This window comes from Thermobia domestica, chromosome 5 (genome assembly GCF_964235325.1).
Source record: "Thermobia domestica chromosome 5, izTheDome1.hap1.1, whole genome shotgun sequence".
NCBI lineage: Eukaryota > Metazoa > Arthropoda > Insecta > Zygentoma > Lepismatidae > Thermobia > Thermobia domestica.
The window spans coordinates 24,906,291-24,927,596 of NC_137458.1; the positions used below are offsets into that span (position 1 = coordinate 24,906,291).

The 21,306-nt window shown below is 35.0% G+C and overlaps 1 long non-coding RNA gene across 1 annotated transcript in view; it reads left to right on the forward strand.

The window, feature by feature from the left end:
• Window positions 1–21,306, forward strand: part of LOC145684607 (uncharacterized) — an 85,021-nt gene that overhangs the window by 13,147 nt on the left and 50,568 nt on the right. Inside the window, exon 6 of the long non-coding RNA XR_014131338.1 lies at window positions 3,039–3,476. This is a non-coding gene — a long non-coding RNA (uncharacterized LOC145684607). The remainder of the gene's footprint in view (window positions 1–3,038; window positions 3,477–21,306) is intronic.

Below are 21,306 nucleotides of genomic sequence, written 5' to 3' on the forward strand. Positions count from 1 at the left end.
AATCACATTCTGAATTATCGGAGATATGCCTTCTGGGAAAGTGTCGTTGCTCCAGGGAGGAATTACTAACTGATCACTCCCTAAAATCGTCACTGTTTTGCAGGGCCGTAGACAGAAATTTATTTCAACGATCGAAAGATTGACAGGAATTTATTTCAGCGATTGAGGGCATATTTTACTAAAATGTCTATCATCCAGGGGCGGATCCAGGATGATTGTTTGGGAGGGGCGGTCGTTCGAAGTCAAATCAAGGTAAGAGCGGATTGCAAAAAAAGAAAAAAAGAAAGAAAAGAAAAGAAAAAACAAATTAAGAAAAGGAGAAGTAGCTCTTCTCCTTCGAAGTCAAATCAAGGTAAGAGGGGATTGCTAAAAAAGAAAAAAAGAAAAAAGAAAGAAAAGAAAAGAAAAGAAAAACAAATTAAGAAAAGGAGAAGTAGCTCTTCTGCAGAATTAACTTTCTTAAGAAAGTAAGGCTTATCTACTTTAGGTTTTAATTTAAGTTTATAATACAAAGATGAAATAAATAAAAAGTAAAAAAAGTTCCCTATTCTGGGGGATGTGATCGCATAAACGCACTCCCCTGAATCCGCCCCTACTATCATCATCTCTAAAATTAGATATAATTTACAAACAAAAAAGTAGTGATTTCGTGGGGGCAAAAGCTCTTGATTGCAAAGGCCTGCATCCTGTGTATGTCCCTGCTGCTCTGAATTGTCAAAAGCTCCTCTTCAAAGGTAAGACATAAAATATAAATAATAAACGTGTAACATAGAATACAATATAAATAGAAAATATGTTATAGTTAAGAAATAGAAAATAATTATAAAATAAAGTTGAAGGACAATTAAAAAAACAATAAAACTTGAAAGTAAAATATACTTTTAAAACAATTTTGCATTTATGCAGGGCTACAAACAGTGAGGAGTGCCATGTAAATTTAGTAACAAATATAATATTGGAAAATTATTTTGAATTAAACTAGCTGTGACTACATTACTTCAAACTTGAACTTGTGGAATATACAGTATGAGCGTAGCTCAAATAAAATAATCAATAATAATGGTCTTGATTGGAAGCTCGGACCATCCACGTAGGAGTAACTTACATTAACCATTCACCTAACAGACAATGACGCACAGAGCTTGGCACTACTTTATCAGATGGTTCTATCAAATGTAACTTAATTAAAACAATAGTAACAAATTTTAAAGCTTTAAAAAGTGCCCTGAACAAGAGGAAGTTCATTTTGCACATTGTAACTAAGTTACAAGAGGTTTACGTCCTAACTGAACGGCGCATCTACCGAGTCAACTTTTGGAATATCCCCTTAAGGTAGCTTTCAACGCAGCTAAGGGAAACGTATGTGAACCAGTAATAGAATTCTCCGTAGCAGAATAGATAAAGTCATGGTTCGAAAACCACAACGTTCGTGGGTCGAAACCCGTCGCCGAAATCAGATTTTTTAAAATCTTAATTCCCCAGTTCTGAAGATCTTTCTCTCCTTTCGTAATCATCTGATGCTCTAAAAAGAGTTCTCCACATTAATTCGACAACTGCCTAATGTGATCCTCGCAGTTCGAAAACTTCCCTTCTTGTCTTTCACAAAATCAGAATTTTCGTCATAATACGAATGCTGTCCGATCATTTTTCCCCAATTCTAAACCTGTGTATACAAATCATCCCCCTCTGTCTCCATACTTGAATCCCTCTCTCTATCTCTCTCCCTCTCTCAATGTCACCCAGGAAGTGATCTGGCTTGAGATCAAACTTTAAACTCTTGAAACCAAATGTAAGCTCTTTAGCAATGTGCTGTCGTAGCTCTATAGGTTTGTTGTTAAAACCAGTGTCTTTTAGACTTTACTCGGGTGGGGGGGTGAAGGAAGAGATTCCCCGGCGACATAAGATTTTCACTTTTTATTAGTGTATTACTATACATTTCATCAAAAAATACGTATATATGAAGCTCAAGAGAGGGGAATTACACCTTCCTGTCCTGCCTAAATGACGCCCCTGAAACATTTGCTTGCACTTACTCAAAAGAAATTCAATGAACCATTGAACAAAATTCGTTTCTGTCCGGAGATATTTTAGAGCTCTTGGCAATTTCCATAGATTTTTTAGGGAGCATCTTACTAGTTTGCACTCTTTAAAGATAGAAAAGAATGAAACTAAAGATATTTATGAAGGTCTGGAAAGATTGTGTGACTTTCCTTTAATTTAGGCTCTTAAAAATATTTCAGAACAAACCAATGGAAAAGACTGTTTTAAAGCTATAACATTGTAAACTTGATTCCTGTTTCATTTTCAGCTGAATGGTAAGAGGGTACTACGTCACACACACTGCTTTAGAAAAGGAGAAGTGGAGGACGGGCAGGAGTTGGAATAAATACTAGAAGCAACTAATCGATTGCTACTTGTATTGCGGGAATGCATAAGAAAACGGGGCAAGAGTTTGTTATTCATTTGGACTTTTGGAATTTTTGTAACAAATTTTATGCCGCGGACTGTACATCTAGACTTTTCAGGTATGGTTCTATTCATAATTATATTTTCTAAATGTTATAATTTGTGTTCCGTGCCGTATAACAAAACTTCATTTGGTGCTCAGTTGGCAACATTGCATTACATATAATGTTATTGAACAGTCTTTGAGTACAATGTTGTCTTAGTATACTGTTGTGTAAATGTCATGTTGATTACTTTAGTCATTTTGAAGTTCTTTCTGTGTCAGCGTATCCTTTGCATTCCTATCCTCATATGATTCCAGATCCTTCTTTCCTCTGTATATCCTGTGTTTTCCGGTGTCGTCCCGTAAAACATTGGATTTCTCACTTTTCTTCACTCCTCTATCGATTGCGAATTTTTAATTGGGCAATGTTACTATCAATATAAAATGTTTCCTTGTGAGGTACAGTCACACACAACATCAACTGTTGTTAGCAATGTCATGAATATTTATTTAGTTTACATTTGTTTCACTTGTAATTTCATTTATTAAAAGATTTTTTTATTAACACGCTCTTTTCTTTTAATTTCAGTGTCGGTGCAAATGTCACATGATTCTGAAGACAATTCTGTAGTCAACACAACTAATAGTGTACCTGCGTCCGACAGAAATTTCCATAGATTTGTAATGCAAGTTTTTTAGTTTTTAATCCCAACTATACCATTAGTAATGGAAAAGTGTGTAACATATATCTGTGCTTATTTAGAATTACGCTTTCCACAGATCGGAGGCAAGATACTAAAACTAGCAGTGGAACACATACTAAGTGAAATTAGAGAATACATGTACAACAACCGTCTCTCTGGCTGGGAGCACGTCTGATTCCTCATCGAAAATGAGTTTCTTACGTAATTTCTTTAACTGAGCTGAAAGTTTTTCTTGTCTAATTGATGTCCACCTTAAAAACATTCTCCGCGTTGCAACATCTAGTGTAGAGTGTGGCAAACTGGTCAGGTAATCCATTAAAATGGTAAGTAAATACATTTTTCTGGTTTTCTTTAGTAACTAAATATTTTGGTTACTGCTCTAATAGTTTTTATGTTTCTGTGATATTAGTGTACGACGAACAATTTTATAAATTGAACATGACTATTCAATATTTGCAACAATATTGCATATTGTCTCGTAGAGCCTCGAAGCCATTAAGTCCTCTGTGGTTGGTTGACCCCTCCCTATTCCAACTTCCATATGCATGATGTATAGGGATGAAACAAACCCAAAACGTTCCATAAAGTCTTATTTTAAAATTAAGTTAGTAGAGGCTGATGTTAATATTTTTTGAAGTCCCGAAATGTAATTCATGACAGCAGCTTCTGATTATAGGAATAAATTTGCAATGAATATTGCTCCTGGTGACTTTCATCTGTTCTCAAATCTTAAGACGTTCTTGGCAGCTAGAAATTTCAGTCTAATGAAGAAGTCATCTCCACAGTTTACTGGCAAACCTGACTAGTCGATGATTTCTGATGGTGTCAAAGAGTTAAAATTTTTTGGGAGAAGTGTATTAACCTTCGAGGAGATTATATTGAAAAACAAAATGTCGATCACTCTGGTACTGAATTTCTTTCTATCCGATTCTTTCAACTTTCCAAACACCACACGTACTTGAGGAGTAGGGAAACTTTTCTTTGATTAATACTGTAATTTTTCGACAAAACAACAACAAAAAACGTTAAAGTGTGAATTACCTACATTAATTTCTCTAGAAATTTCTTAACTTCATCTCAAATTATTCACGGCAAATATCATATAATACCCTTTACCAAGGTCCGTCGACCCTACTGTTCCGCGCTTTTACAGGTCCCTTCATAACTCGCTGTTTCTGCGTAGCCACTTTCTACAGCGGTAGTGTGACGTCACCGCGGTGAAGCAGGGGCAAATATCGTGTGCTAAGCCAATGTTCCGCCCTAGCGAGTTGCAAGAAAAACCCATTTTAAAATGCGATAAAAGTAAAGACAACATACAGATACAATATGTACTCACTTTAGCATTGTGCAGCATTTGAAGAATAGTTTTGCATTCACTATCTTAAGAGCATTCATTCTCCAAAGTTCTCGTGTTTTTAAACTCAAGAACCGAATCCCGGAAGTAGGTGAAACGAACCCACGACATAGCCTCATATTGCTACCATTCAACTTGGAAAGAATTGAAACTATTTTGAATCCTGAGACTTCAACTTTCGATATAATTTCGAAGAGTAACTTTTTAGTCAGTCTTATCGAAATCATAATACGTGGCTGTTTCCAAACATCTGTTAGGCCTCGAATCATTGCCACCTGTACATTATTGTATGGTCGCAAAATTAAATAAACCTCTACGTTATAACACACGCGCTCATTACCATCTATTTCATCAAATATAAGCATTGAAAAATTCTCCACACTCTTTAATTTAGGACAAAATTTACGAAACTTGGTATGAATACCAGAAGAAAACGGTAATTTTTGCATACAATGTCGAAAGTGTTTACACACTGAGTACGGAGATTCGAACTTGTAATCGCAGATGATTATATAGAAAATAAAATCTTTGAGTTTTACGTCCCACGGTTATGCCGGCTAGGCTAAAGGAGACGGTGATGATGAGCAATGAATGAAATGGTGAAATGATAAAAATGGGAGGAAACGGGAGAACCCCGAAGAAACCCACGCACACGGTGTTTGTCTACCACAAAGTTCACTTGGCGGAAGCAGGGTTTGAACCCGGGACCCCATTCACCAGAGGTGAACGCTCTACCACTGAGCCTCCATGGCCCTCAGACGATTGTGTAATTGATCACTGAGGTGCGTTGTATTAATGCGCAAATGATATCTTAATCAGTCCATCTTAATTTTTCTTGCCATCAATTAGCATATTTACTTGGGTGTAATATTTACCAGAAGCTCACATTTTAAATCATGTTCATAAGCTTCGGGACTAAATTATCGGAATAAATGCTGGCGTTTTCAACTTTAAAGGTATCTTTCCGACAGCTTTTCTTTTTGCCAAACTTTGCGCGGAGGATCCGAGGAAAATACATATTAAATAACTTCGAAACCCTTAGTATTCCTACTATCATTGCGACAAGTATTCTCCGTACAATTCGACATGCTTATAGACTAACAAGAACAGTACAGTAATTATTTTTTCTCAATACAGGAAAAGAAGAATCACTCACTTTCCTGCAGAAATTATTGATGAGCGCAAGAGTCTTGGTCTTGCAGTTTTTGCAGGAGTCTTGCATGCAAGACAAAGACCAAGACCAAGACAAGGAATCCCGATGCAAGACCAAGACAAAGACCATACCTGCAAGACCAAAACCAAGACTCTTGTGCAAGAGTCTTGCACAAATAGCGGTACTACTTGAATTTTTTTTATAGAATGTAAAAAAGAAGGAGATGAATTTCTTGGCTTCATTAAAAATGCTGCTAGAGTAGATGTTCCCTGTAGTTTATGCAATCCGTGTGAGTCGATCTGCCTCTGTAGCATACAGCTACATTATATCGTTTTCTGAATTGGTTGTTCGCGTTTTCTGTAGATATTGCTCGTTTTCAAGACATACACGTGTCATCTTGCGCCATATGAGCTTTCTCGGTGGACAAACATTGTGGACGTGGATTTTCTCAGCCTTTTGTCCGCTTCCTCCTACTTTTTTCATTCTAGCATTTCAGTCATTTTTCATCATTACCGTCTCCCTTAGCCTTGATGTATAGACGTGGGACGTTAAACTAGATACTTCATTTTATTTGAAAGCATATTAGTGGTGTTCTTCTTCCAAAACTAAACAGAAATGTAATAATGAATATCGGTAATACCGTACCCCATAGGTTTCGACTACATGAATATGGCCTTGGCTCCGAGACTCAAGCATCCGTTGGAAATTTTTAATGTGTGCTCATAAAATTAATATCAAAATAACATTTTCATGACATTGACAAAAACTTAGAGCATGTGACCGCAAGTTTGATTTCATGGGAGGATGCTTATACGTTGAATAATTGTTTATTAATATAACTTTTAGCCTCCTTAGGTTTACGGCACATCGAGGATTGAACGATATAACCAGAGGGAGGCTAGGGGGGCCTGGCCCCCAGTAACTTTTCGTTACCCCTCCAGACATCAGTACAAAAATCACAATTAAGATATTTTTAAGGAAATTTTTAATGACTTGCCCCCCTAACATATTCGTGGCCCCCCCAAATCTCTGTGGCTGGTTTCGGGCCTGCATATAACATTATACTACCCAAGGTCCGTCGACCTTATTGTTCCTTTCCTCTTTTAAGGTCGCGTCATAACTACCCTTCTTTGAAAACCGAAGATGCAGTAAAATTGTGACGTCACGGCGGGAGCAGAAACGGCTTTTGCCCAAGGTCCTTGTCATTCACCCTTGCTTGTTTCTTTCATTTTTGCAGGAAAGTGAGTGATTCTTGCTTTCCTGTATTAAGAAAATATTAATTAATCTAGTACTCATATTAGCCTATAAGCATGTGGAATTGTACACTAAGTACTTGTCACAATTATAGTAGAAACACTACGGGTTTGCAAAGTTATTTATCATGTATTTCCCTCGGATCCTTTGCGGAAAGTTTGGTAAAAGAAATGCTGTCGGAAAGACATCTTTAAAGTTGAAAACGCCAGCGTCTATTCCGATAATTTTATTCCCGAAGTTTATGGACATAATTTAAAATGTGAGCTTCTAAATATTCTACCCAAGAAAAAGTTTAAACAAGATGTGCCTTCACTAAACTTACCATTACCATACTTAACCATGTTGATGCAAATAATGAAATAATTAAATGTACGGAAATTAGGTGTTTAAAGAAAAAACAAATCAAACATTGGGGTGCAGCCAGATGAAATAACTATTGTGACTGAAACAAAAAATAACTCTTTGTTTATGTTATTTTCCGTTTGCTCTGTGGAGAGTGAGGGGCATAAACCAAAAGAAGAGCTCTCCTTTTTGGGTAAAGAGAACGGAAAACTGAAGTCTAACAGTGTGTACAAAGCCAAAATAATATGTTTACAAACGAAGTTAAAAGAATTGGAAAGCAAATATAATAAAGAATTAATTTCAAAGGCCAGTTCTAAAATAGAATATTGTGATCGTTTTAATAAAGTGGTTAATAACTGGGTGATGATATATTACGAAAAAGTTATACACTAGGCCAAGTATATATGCTAATAAATGGCAAGAAAAAACTAAGATGGATTGATTAAGATATCATTCGTGCATTAACGCAACACGCCTCATGATAAATTATACAATCATCTGCGGTTACAAGTTCGAATCCCCGTACCCAATGTGTCAACATTTCGACGTTGTATGCAAAAATTACCGTTTTTTTCTGGTATTCTAACCCCAGTTTTGAAAATTTTGACTTAGCAAGGGCGCTACTTAAAGAGTGTGGAAACATTTTCGGTGCTTATATTTGATGAATTGAATGTTGATAGGCGCGTATGCTATGACCAAGAGGTTTATTTATTTTTAGGACCACACAGAAATGTCCAGGTGGCAATGATTCGAGGCTTAATAGATGTGTGGAAACAGCCAGTGCATTATAGGTTTTGTGGCCATAGAGAAAGAAAGAGAGAGAATAAATTTAAGTTAAGCACAACTGCAAAACAAACATGAATGAGTGGTTAGTTTTCGCGCTTCTATCATGAAGTCCGGGATTCAACCACGCATTCGACCATTCTGACAAAAGTTTTTCTTAATTCCATCTGTGAATGTAGAGATAGTGCGTGTACTGTGAGTCCTGGCCGACTTACTTTCTAATCGTTTTTAAATCTTTGTTATTATTAATTACCAGCAGTGATGGATTTGCGAAGAGGGTTATGGTGGGGATGTCTTTCGGATTGAAGCCTCTACCCAGAAATTACGGAATTTCTAAAACAAACTAAATATTTGTTTTGCCTTTACTCATAAATTTCAAGCTGTCCTCAAATTAAAAAAAATAGAAATTTTTAGAAAAACTAAGCATTACTAAGAAAAGCCCCTCCCAAAATCCACCACTGATTATCAGTATAAAATGGTCTTCAAGGTTGTATCTGGAAGATTATAGCTGAATATACAAACGAAACGAAATATTTGTTATGCCCGTACTCATAAACTTAAGCTCCTCTTAAATAAAACCTAGAAATTTTTAGAAAAAACAAACATTATTTAAAAAAAAACTCCCAAATATTTTTCTAAATCCGATACTGATTATTTCTATCAAATGGTATTCAAGGTTGTGTCCGGAAGATTATTGTTAAATCATTGCACAGCTACAGTATAACGGAAATGTGGAAGTACGCTCTGACAGACATATTGAAAAACGATCGCTCTGATGGATATATTGAAAAACATAAGTTTAATTATGTGCTAGAAGCTAGAGTACTAAGCTCTAAGAAGTGAAACACGGATGACTAAAAAGAAATGATCTAGAGAAGAAAAAATGTCGATAATTCAGAAATTAAAATAAAGTTAAATAGCTTCTAAAATTGCCCTCAACTACTACGTACTTTATGTTTACTTTAATTCATAAACCATGTGCTCCATCCATCATGATGGTGAATTCCAGAGCGAAATATGGCATTTAGGTCATGGAATCTTATTTAACTTTGGAGTATACTATAAGAAAGCTATTTAAACAGAAAAATCATGAAAATGAAAAAAAGCCAAAATTTCCAAAATTCTCGTTTTTTTCCCAAAAAGCCGACTTTTTATGTGCAAAAAACCATCGATTCAAAAAGCCGGCTTTCTTGCATCTCTATTATTATTATTATTATTATTATTATTATTATTATTATTATTATTATTATTAGATTAACCCAGCGAAGTGGGTAATTGATGCTAGTAATCCATATTCATAAGTAAGACTTCAAATCACTTGGAGTTTGATGACGTTACATTGTATTTCTACTACAGGTCAAAAGTATTTATATAAATTGAGTTTACACAAAAGACAGACAATTGAGTTTTTTTCAGTTTTTACTCAAATTATTCTAAAATATTAAGAGGTTTGATAATATTAATTATTATTTTATTTTTCTCTGTCTCTCTCTTTTTTTTATCAATATTGCTAAACATATGATCATAATCATAATAGCTATCCTGCCATTAATGACAGGTTACTTGCAGCAACTGAGAAAGTTCGACGATCTTCGTCTTGACGTAGCAATTTTCTGTTTTAATGCCTTTCCTTAACTAGTCTCCTTCGCTCCCTCCCTTCTTTCCTTTCACAATATCCTCTAGCACTTCCCTCATAATACAGTTCCTCCTCAGCTAATATCCTAACCAGTTTCGGAACCAGTGAAGTGTTGGATCTGTTAAAAAATATAGAAAAATTACGAAATGTTGATATTTATGCATATAAGTAGTGAAGCGCGGGCACCCATTAAAAAAATAAAGGTCATCACCTATGTTGTACACAATCATCATACTTACACGAGGTTAAACTATATTACATTTAGAAACATACATTGTATTTCCATTACTATTGGCGCATTGTAGAGTTTATTATCCCTTATATCCATAGTAAAATTTACCTATGAAATTCTTGAGATTTCTTAAATGCAAGACTTGCAAGACTTGCATGCAAGACCAAGACCAAGACCAAGGGTTCCACTGCAAGACCAAGACCAAGACTGGATGTGCAAGACTAAGACCAAGACCAAGACCACCCCGGTCTTGGTCTTGGTCTTGCATTTGCTCATCACCAGCAGAAATCAAAAAGACAAGCAAGGGTGAATGACAAGGACCTTGGGCGAAAGCTGTCTCTGCTTCTACCGTGACGTCACGATTTGACTGCATCTTTGGTTTTCAAAGAAGGACAGTTATGACGCGACCTTAAAAGAGCAAAAGGAACAGTAGGGTTGACGGACCTCGACCCTTTTACTAAGCAACCATATGGCCAAAAGTAAAAAAACAGTTCAAAATTTTCCTTTATTTAAAAAGCTAAATAAATAGCGATTTTGCTATTATTTTTTCCGGAAATTCGGAAGCTTAATTTCACAAAATTGAAAGAATTCTAGGCTATCTTTGTTAATAATCAAACTTGTCATTGGTAGAAAGAGAGAGTTGAAAGCCGAAAAGTTTCATAATTGATTTTAGTATTTGATACTGAACCCCAAGTCATGTCCCAGGCAGAACTCGTGATAAAATTTAAAAATAAAGTTGTTTGAGGATAAAGAATAAATATTAGAGCTTGGTGAAAAGATAACAGAACGTACTTGAATTCAGTTTATTGTATCTTACTATATAGAAAATGTAACTATTTATAAGATGAGGATCTATAGTTTTGTACGTAATTTTGAAGAACAGTGCGAATATTTGTGATAAAATTCATGATAATGCACAAACATTGCGTACCCACAGTTTTCCAGCTATGGTAGATTTCGCGATGAGCAAATAAAAAAAACTATTTGATTGATCAGAAACTTGGACTAATTATAAAGTGTCCAAGTTTATAATTAGTCCATCCGGTGGTTATACACTTTTAGGTATTCTATCAACTAGATAAATCCTATTCACATCTGCACGAGTGAGTATCACAAAGTAATATTTTCAATATTTCATCCGTATACATATTTAAAATCTATTTCTTTTTTTAAACACATCATATTTTACACGTATATGCTGAAAGACCTAGTGGCATATATTCCATATTCTAATGAATTGAAATAATATGTTGAAAATATCATTGACGAATATTGTTACAATTTTACCAATAAATATGAACGGTGCTAATACCAGGAGAATACTTTTCATATACTTAATTTTATGATACTTTGCAACTCTTTTGAGAACCAGGCAGCGTATTACAATGTAGAATGTCTAGATGCCAAGCAGACTTTGTACCAACAGGATACATGTGAATTTATTGCTTAGAAATATACAGTTCCTATACTAAAATTATGATTTCAAAAAGTAATATATATATATATATATATATATATATATATATATATATATATATATATAGTTTTTTATCAATTTGAATTAAAGAATCAAGCTGTGCAAATAATTACATGTTATAGGTTCGTTTAAATTTTCAGAAAGCGAAACTTTTACGTTTTCACGTGCACCACGCACAAGGTCTTAAGTACAATCATCTAACGTTGAGGTTGGTGATAGGATAAACGCATACAGCGTACAACCGAGTGGAGAATCTTCATAGGTAATAATATGTGCTTTATCTTTAGAAAACAGAGATTGGTAACCCAGGAGCTACAAACCATTTTTGAAATCGAGGTTAAGGGGATTGGGAGGAAAATATTTTGATCACACCTGTAGCTGCTGTTTGTTTACATTAAAGTGTTGAAAATTAAATGGATTAAGTTCAGATCTTCCATTTGTAATCGTGTTTTTTACGCCGTTGTTAAAATTCTATAAACCTAAATATTCATTTGCATTCATCTCAGCTTTACTACAATAGATCACGATCACACCCGCACTTATATCTTATTGAAACCGAAGCTGGGCACACGGATCAATGAAATATAAGTACCGTAAAACAAAAATATGTAAAAAGATTAATTTTAGCACTAGTACCAACGAATAAGAGTCACCCTATAACGTATATCACAAACCCTAGTTAAATCGTGTAAAAAAATATAATATTACTGGATATAAAATTCACAACTAAAATGACATTGAAAATTACAAGCAAACGAGTAACTATTATTTGGCGTTCTTTGGTTGTTTCAACCTTTCCCTTTTTTAATTCTATTTAATTTCGTTCAACGAGGAGGTGGCTATTAAATGTATTGACGAATTAATGATTCACTTATTCACAGTTAATCTCCGACCGGTCACGTAGTCCATCGCTGATACCACTGGGGTCCTAGAGTTGAATCCACTAGACAACAAATCCACAGAAGGTTTTTTGGGCTGAGGCCAGGATAAGCTTGGAGCTGCGTAGGTTAATTTCGAGGTCCCAATTTAATTTCCCACTGATATGGATAACGATCGTCCCAGTTGGCGCTATTATTTCCTGCTGGTTGACAGTTTGAACTTAAAAATATTGAAGTGTTAACACATATGTACGAATCACTTCACGTTAGATTTTTATACACTGTTGAGATATTTATTTTCTACGGATGTGTAGAATATCACAGGCGATAAACTATAAAAAATTAACTTTTACTTATGTCAATAACGATTCAGCGTGCGAATTGCTCGACCCTTTTAAAGGGAGCACTTACTCTTAAAAGTAATGCACCCCACTCGCCTTTGTGGGTGCTCTTCAAAGTGACAGACATACGCTCGTACCAAACACACACTGAGCGTTCTAGTTAGCAAAGCAAGGCTTGTATATGGCCAATCGGGAAAATCCCGATTTTCACTCCTAGTGTCGGAACCTGAATTGTCCAATAAGCTTTTGGTTATAGAAATGCGTAGGTCAGAAGTGATTGTCCCGAAAGTTAGGGAGCAAAGAAGTCTTCAAGCACATTATTATCACGTGAACAGAAGTCCTGCTACTAGACCATATATGGCCGTAAAAATCGAAGTGGGGCCTACCAACAAAACTGTACGAAATACCAAACTGATGAAGGAATCTTCTAGATTGTTCCAGTGTATACGAAGCTTGGTTAATAAGTTTTGAAGTTAAGTTTTTCAAATGTCTTTTTTTTAATTCGGAAAAATGGGTTTCGGATATCCTATTGGCACCGGAACAGCGGCCGAACAAATTGATTCAATTTTTGAAGAGAAATCTGGTCGTCATAGGGTTAATGGTCTGTATTGAAATGCCGCTGAAAAATCACTATATTGTGGAACACCCTGTATATAAATCAACGGTCACTGGGGACTTACTATTGGACTCGGTATATTGGAACTTCACTGTATGTAACAGATCACACTTCATTTGATAACTATAAGGTTGTTCAACCTGTATGATAATAAGCCGCCTTTATTAAGGCCGCCTATTATGTTTAGAAAGCCACTTTTAAATTTTGAATGAACCACCTATTGTTTGTATTTGCAGTTTAGAATTCCTTTTCTTTCTTTTATTTATTTATTTTCAATTATCGGTTTTTCACCATGATTATGTGTATTTCAATTTACTTTTCAACCCTTTTCACTAAACAAAGCATATTTGAAAATATTAACCTAAATGAATATGCAAATATACATTAACACAAAAATACTTAATTACTAAACAATAGCAAAAAATGTGTGTATCGACTTCGGAAGTGTTACCTGAGGACGGTGTAAACGATAAGGTCGAAATTGCTAATGTGTATTTGATGTAGTGTAATATGTGTGTATGCACCTTTTTACAACAAACTCAATCAAAACAAACTTTCTTATTCAAAATATTTTGTAATATTCCATTATCAAATGTAAACACATAATATGGAAATAGAAAATAATCATATTTAATAATATTCATGTTCATTCACATAAAAACATGAGTAAAACACAATGATTTTCAAAACAAGCATTTCGTAAAATAATTATAGCGTTAACTACATACTGATTATTCAAAATACTATATTTCAACTTATTAAATATAAAAATACTAAAAGAATTCAAAATCATTTAAACTCCCAAGTTTCAATAATCATATTGCTCAAACAACAAAACAAATGATTCATTCTCAAACGACAGAATGGAAGATTCATTAAAACATTTCAAATAAATTTAGAATCACATGTGAACTTTTTTTAATTATCAGTACTACTCACAACAACTGTAAACTTTTATTTTATCAAATCATCAATTATAACAGGTATGTAGGCATCAACACTAATGCACGGATCTTTGCAATATTAGCAAACACACGGTCATTGGCTGATACGCTCATGCCTTAATCTTATCTTCAACAAAACTCCTTATTGGCAATGGCAAAAATACAACTCTACTAACACATTTACGGCATTAATGGCAAACATATATCACATAACAAGAGGGATATACAATCCACCTTTAAAAACATTAAACATTTACAATAAACATTTTCCACTCATCCTGCATTCACAAGCTAGGCATTCGAGTAGTAACAAAAAGTAACTATCTCCAAACGTGAGCCGCCCTTTAATGGCCTTCTGGCGTCACGTTAACGCACGCATGCATCACAATAGCAAATTTACATAAGGATACCGCTTTATACAGCCTTTTGGCATCCCAATAATAGCCCTAAATCATTTACAATGTTCAATTGCTATTCAATTTCCCTCAAACGTATACAGCCCAAAAATATTTTAGACACAATCATTTTGTTCGCCTGATGAACACCATCAATATCTACGTGCTTAATAAAGTCATTCCTGATTCCCTTAACATGCCATGAGTGATGGAACCTACTCACTATTAGATTGCAAAACGATTTTTTAAATATAAAAATTCCCAAATTCAACTTAAATTTCCTTACGTACTCTGGCTATTGTGTGAGTTTATTAACAAGTGCTACTTTAAACTAATATTTTCTTTCCTTTCAAACCGATAAACAGAAAAACAATCAGTTAAATAACAAAATAATTCGTTAGTTACGACTATTTTATTTAAATGAATTATGTAGCGAAAGCTCCAACTAATACTTTCCTTGTATCGGAGTAAATAAAAACTCTGATAAAGTGAATTAGACTCTTTTTTTCACCTGTATGAATATTTAACACAAAACGAAATAAAGTTAGGTATTCTCTCCTTTGTGTGAGTCGTTGAGCAATAGATAAACTTGTGAAAAATTATGAAAACGAAACTTTTTTAAAAATATGCTTACCACACTGACATTACTTTTCCGTTTCAAATATACGTTAGTCAGTAAAATGATCAAAATATACCGACGTAATATATAAACGTGTGTGTGTATATCATATACAAATACATTTTAAACACTACTTATATTCTCTTCACTAAACATATAAAACTTGTTCACGAAATTAGTAAAATCCAAAATTAAGTAAAATTTATATATATAGTATTTTAGCATCCCTACATATTATATCACTACATGTAAATGGTTAAAATATATATCTATATACTTGCATTACATAACGTAACTAATAAACTTTCAAACATTTTAATACATACGAACAAGTTAAACGGCGGTTAAGCCTTACGAAGCACCGTCCTGTGCAGCATTGGTTGACAGCACAGGTTGTAAGTCATCAATAATAAAATATATAGATTAAAATGAATTGGTCCCGAAGACCAACGGACGCAGACTTACAATCTCCTACAGCTGAAGTGTGCAGGATCGCTAAACTCCCTGACGATTTGAATAAATCCCTTCTACACTAAAACCTTATACCACCCTGGCTGAATGCCTTCCGCATTCATGCCATGACATGTCCGGGTTAATTTCCCAACCCCAGGGGCCGCGGTGGCTCAGTGGTAGAGCGTTCACCTCTGGTGCTTGGGGTCCCGGGTTCGATCCCAGCCTCCGCCAAGTGAACTTTGTGGTGGACAAACACCGTGTGCGTGGGTTTTCTCGGGGTTCTCCCGTTTCCTCCCACTTTCTTCATTCCACCATTTCATTCATTACTCATCATCACCGTCTCCTTTAGCCTAACCGGCATAATCGTGGGACGTAAAACTCAAAGATTTCATTTCATTTTCATTTTTCCCAACCCCAATTGGGCTGTCAACATTCAGGCCTTCAGGAGGTATCTTAAGAAGATAAAATTCAATGAAAAGGACGATAAAGAAGTTTACCCTGGGAGGGGATCCAAAGCTACAGCCCAGCATCTAAGTTTTCATCAATCATTTATCTAATTTAAGGCTCGCTCATACCTACAAAATTAGTAGGTTTACAAATATATATCCTTTTAAAGAGCGATAGCCAAGACAAATGTGCTGCCTACTGGTAAATGCACTTATCATTATCGAGAATAAAGTGACATCCAGGAATATTTGTCATAGTCGTGAAATACAAACTAACAATAATATTTACTTGTTCATTAAACATTAATGGCATTTAAGGCCTACTTATACACAGCAATCTTAATATGTTCTCATAACATAATCCTTAACTTTACAATATACTGCCGAACTGACATAGGCATTTTATACTATCGATACATTATTTTATCCGGTGTTTGTCGTAGTAGGGGGGGTACCGTGGATATATCAATTGGTGTCTTTTTTCCTTTTCTCGAGACCACGGAACAAGAAAAGAAGAGTTTTTTTTCAAAAATCAAAAAATAATACCTAATTAACTTTGTTTAAATCTAAACCAAAACTGAATATTATATTAACATCTAAATTCAAATGTTAATTTTGCCATTATGCTTTTCTATAAACATAATAAACATTAAAAGTCTAAACAGAATTTTAAAATGTGTAGTTAACAGCCTAATTCTACACATTAGCTAAAACCCAAACAGGCGCTACACTGGTTCATCACTTTAGTTTTGTAACGAAAGTAGTGATGTCCCTAGGGGATGAATTATATTTTGACTTTTAACTCTTCTTAACTCAGAATATTGCTGACTCTGAACTCAACCAAATTTCAAATCTCGTTAACATCGTGACGAATACATGTTGACTTTGCACAGCAAACACTATATGTGAACAAGTTCGCAAACATATTTGTTAAATTCAACCTTATTATCAATTCTTTTCAAGATCATATTAAGTAATATTTAATTTTCAATGTTCCAACACCTAACCCATCCTATATTACAAATTCAATATACTTTTGCTCTTGCTCAATAACAAAGTCAAATGAAAAGATTCATTAAGTGAAAAGTACACTTTTAAAATTACCCCAAATTCAAATTTCATAATTAATTGTAATAATTATTGGTACTTCTCTAATTAGGTTTCCAAATATCTCTAATTGCCTAATATTTCTCTAAATGCATATGCGCATGGGGACAGCTAAATGTTCATATAAACATGAAGGAGATCGAATAAAAACTCAAAAGAAAATTGAATAATAACATTTTATTAATGAAGTCTGGTTCCAAAACTGGAGGCACCTGAAAAGAAATAAAATATACTAAACATGAATATCCTAACAAGGATTCGATACAGAAGATCTGTATCCAAAACGGGATAACCATATCTTTTAAAAGTGGTGGGGCATTATTAAAATTTCAAACTCCGAATTCGCGTTCTAAGTTGATTACCTATTCAATATTTCCAATGCTGTCCTTCCTCTGCATTCCACATTCATCCTTCATCTCCGAATACTGTAAAGAAACCATAAAACATAACATTTAAATGAACGTACCTGATTGTAGATCGATATTGGTGGTTCCTTTGGACGGGCGAGTTGGTGGCAGTAGCCACACACTCGAAGCTGAAAAGCAAATTCCTAACTTTCGAAATTCGAGGGGAATAGTTAAAGTAAAAAGCAATAATCGTTATTTTCATTCTCTATATAAGCCCAAAAGTAAAATTTGGTAATTTTTAGTTTGTTGTCTCTTCCGGGATTTTGTCCAACTTCGGGCAAAATTCACGCTTTCGTTGCGCTAAAATGATTTTCCATCTATGCCGATTACATGTGTAAACCTGCACCTTCATACCCTAGCGAGTACTTTTCCAATTCTTTTTTCAGTTTTGCGAGACTTTTCTCCTTTTTACAACATATTTAATAAATTTCTACGCGATGATACGTCCCCGTTTACGAGGGTTAAATATACGATGCGTCATGGTTCCTTGCATAAATTTCTTCTCACGTTTGTACTTACTGTTACTATATTGGCCCTGTAATTTACTGCACAATGTTCGTATGTGTTTTCGCTTCCGCCTTTTAGTATTCTTCGGAGTCGGCGTATGCTTCTTTCGCGTCTTGAATTTCTCGCAAGTTTGATGATGCACTAACTTCGATTTACGTCTAGATCGCTTTCCACTACGATTAATTTGTCCCGACTTACGTTTTCGGAAACGCTTTTCTTTTACTCTTGCTCTACTTTTTGCTGCACGCCTAATGCATGGTTGTATGCGCTGCGAGTACACTTTGCTTTGAAATCGACGAACATTGATATTATCATGGATAATCAGCTCTTTTACCTTTCGAGTAGCCTACACTTGAATTTTCGCTTTCTACAATTTCGCAATAATGGAGTAAAAGTTTGACCGAATGTAAAGATACTATACTCAAATTTCCTCCTTTTGAGTTTATTATTGGTGCGCGTTAAGACCGAATTCGTGTAAACTACGGTGTCTTCAAAATCCAAATGGTTATTTCGAACTACCACATCTTCCTCCTTGACCTCGGTATTACATTTTAACTTTTTAACTAACGGCCATTTCCCTTTATCTGCATCAACTTGAATAGGAATATTACTTTTGGGCTCGGTTACCGTGAACGTTTCTGACTGATTGGTTACATACAAAGCTTTTGACACGTAAAACACAATTCGCTGGATAGGCCTACACTTTAAACTATCAATCTGAAGTTGATTCTTACTACCGTACTCAAAGTTGATAAAGTCCGAACGGATTTGCGGCATAAAAATGCAATTCACGTTGGACGTATATGGTTCCAAAGACAAATTTGAATTTGTTAAGTCGTGTAAAACCATTTGCTCTCGACACAAAAACAACAACACTGTAATTTCATTATCACACAAAAACAACAATTCGACTCTCAAGCCTTCCCTGGCTTCTTGGAGAGGATGGGTACGCGCAACCTTAATGGTACCGTTCATTGTGTGTGAACCCTCGGCATCCCTTGCCGGTAAATCAATTCCACTAGAAACATAATTATCTACAAGTACATATAACGATCCTTTGCTTGTTGCCACCTCCACACTACATATTTCCTTTTCCTGACTGTAATCAACTCTCTGATTTATTAGATATCTATCTTCCGCGATGTGGGCCGGCGCGAATTCAAGAGTGTTTACGGTTTCTCTTTCGCCTTGCACTTCCTTGCGCTTGTGCTGTGTGCAAACTGTGCTGTTTGCATGCATTCACGAAACTCAATGAGACTTTTGTTACATTAAGCTACACCGTTTTTAATCTCGGCAGTTCCTGAACCGACCTTATTGGCCGCGCGAACTAACTCAGAGCGTACTTCAATTAAGGAGTTATTGGTTAATGTAATGTTACTACTCAACGCGTCAAATCTACTGTCAAATCTATTTGCTAATTCAACCCTATTTTGCATGCACTCGTTCGCTAATTTGGACGACTGTTTCTCTAATTGCTTTACTAACGTCGCTTGAAATTGTTCTAAAACATTAGCCTCCATATTTGCTTAAGTTACAAGCAACTAATTGACAATATAAAAAATGCAAAATACGAACACTTGACTTCAACAATAAAGTGTAAACAAACAACTTTATGAAACTAATATATCACTATTTCAGTTACACAAAGCCTTCTCTTTTTTCTTTATTTTTCAAAATTGAAGTCTCACTTTGCGAAGGGTTTCGATATAAAATTAACACAGGTATATACCGATACCGTATACAGAATATTTTTTTTCATTCACAACAACAATAAGGTGCATAGTGTAAAACATAAGTGTGTGTGTGTGTGTATGTGTGTGTGTTCAACTACGATCAGCTGTTTGGTTGTTCGTCTGTGCATAATATTGGAAGTTGACGAGAAAAAAATTTCCCGAACAAAGATAAAGATGTTATATTTTAATTTCTTACGAAAAACTTGTACTGGTAATATTCCTATGATAATTAAATTTACTTAATGTTATTTAAAACCTACTTATTGTTCTCTCTCTTTCCTTTTTCACATGCTTGAACAATTTACGAGTGATGTATTCCGAGATCGTCTGCTACATGTGACTCATATTCTAAATTCTGTACGCAAATACTACAATACCTATTTCTACATACTGTCGGGTTTTAACAAGTAAACAGTAATAGACAATTATATCCAAAGATTGATAAATTTGTCCTGTCACGGTCGCCATGTGGTTGTAATCGTGTTTTTTACGCCGTTATTAAAATTCTATAAACCTAAACATTCATTTGCATTCATCCCAGCTTTACTGCGACAAATCACGATCACATCCGCACTTATATCTTATTGAAACCGAATCTGGGCACACGGATTAATGAAATATAAGTACCGTAAACCAAAAATATGTATAAATGATTAATTTTAGCACTAGTATCAACGAATAAGAATCACCCTATAATGTAAACCACAAAGCATAGTTAAATTGTGTAAAAAATATAATATTACTGGATATGAAATACACAATTAAAATGACAGAAAATTACAAACAAACGAGTAACTATTATTTGCGTTCTTTGCTTGTTTCTACCTTTCCCTGATTCACTTATTCACAGTTAGTCTTCCAGCGGTCACTTAGTCCATCGCGGATACCACTGGGGTCCTGGAGTTGAATCCACTAGACAACAGATCCACAGAATATTTTTTTGGGCTGAGGCCAGGATAAGCTTGGAGCTGTGTAGGTTAATTTCGAGGTCCCAATTTAATATCCCACTGATATGGATAACGATCGTCCCAGTTGGTGCTATTTCCTGCTGGTTGATAATTTGAACTTAAAAATATTGAAGTGATAACACATATGTACGAATCACTTCACGTTAGATTTTTTATACACTGTTGAGATATTTATTTTCTACGAATGCGTAGAATATCACAGGCGATAAACTATAAAAAATTAACTTTTACTTATGTCAATAACGATTCAGCGTGCGAATTGCTCGACCCTTTTAAGGGGAGCACTTACTCTTAAAAGTAATGCACCCCACTCGCCTTTGTGGGTGTTCCTCAAAGTGACAGACATACGCTAGTACCACACACACACTGAGTGTTCTAGTTAGCAAAGCAAGGCTTGTATATGGCCAATCGCGAAAATACCGATTTTCCCTCCTAGCGCCGGAACCAGAAGAATCGACCAATAAGCTTTTGGTTATAGAAATGCGTAGGTCAGAAGTGATTGTCCCGA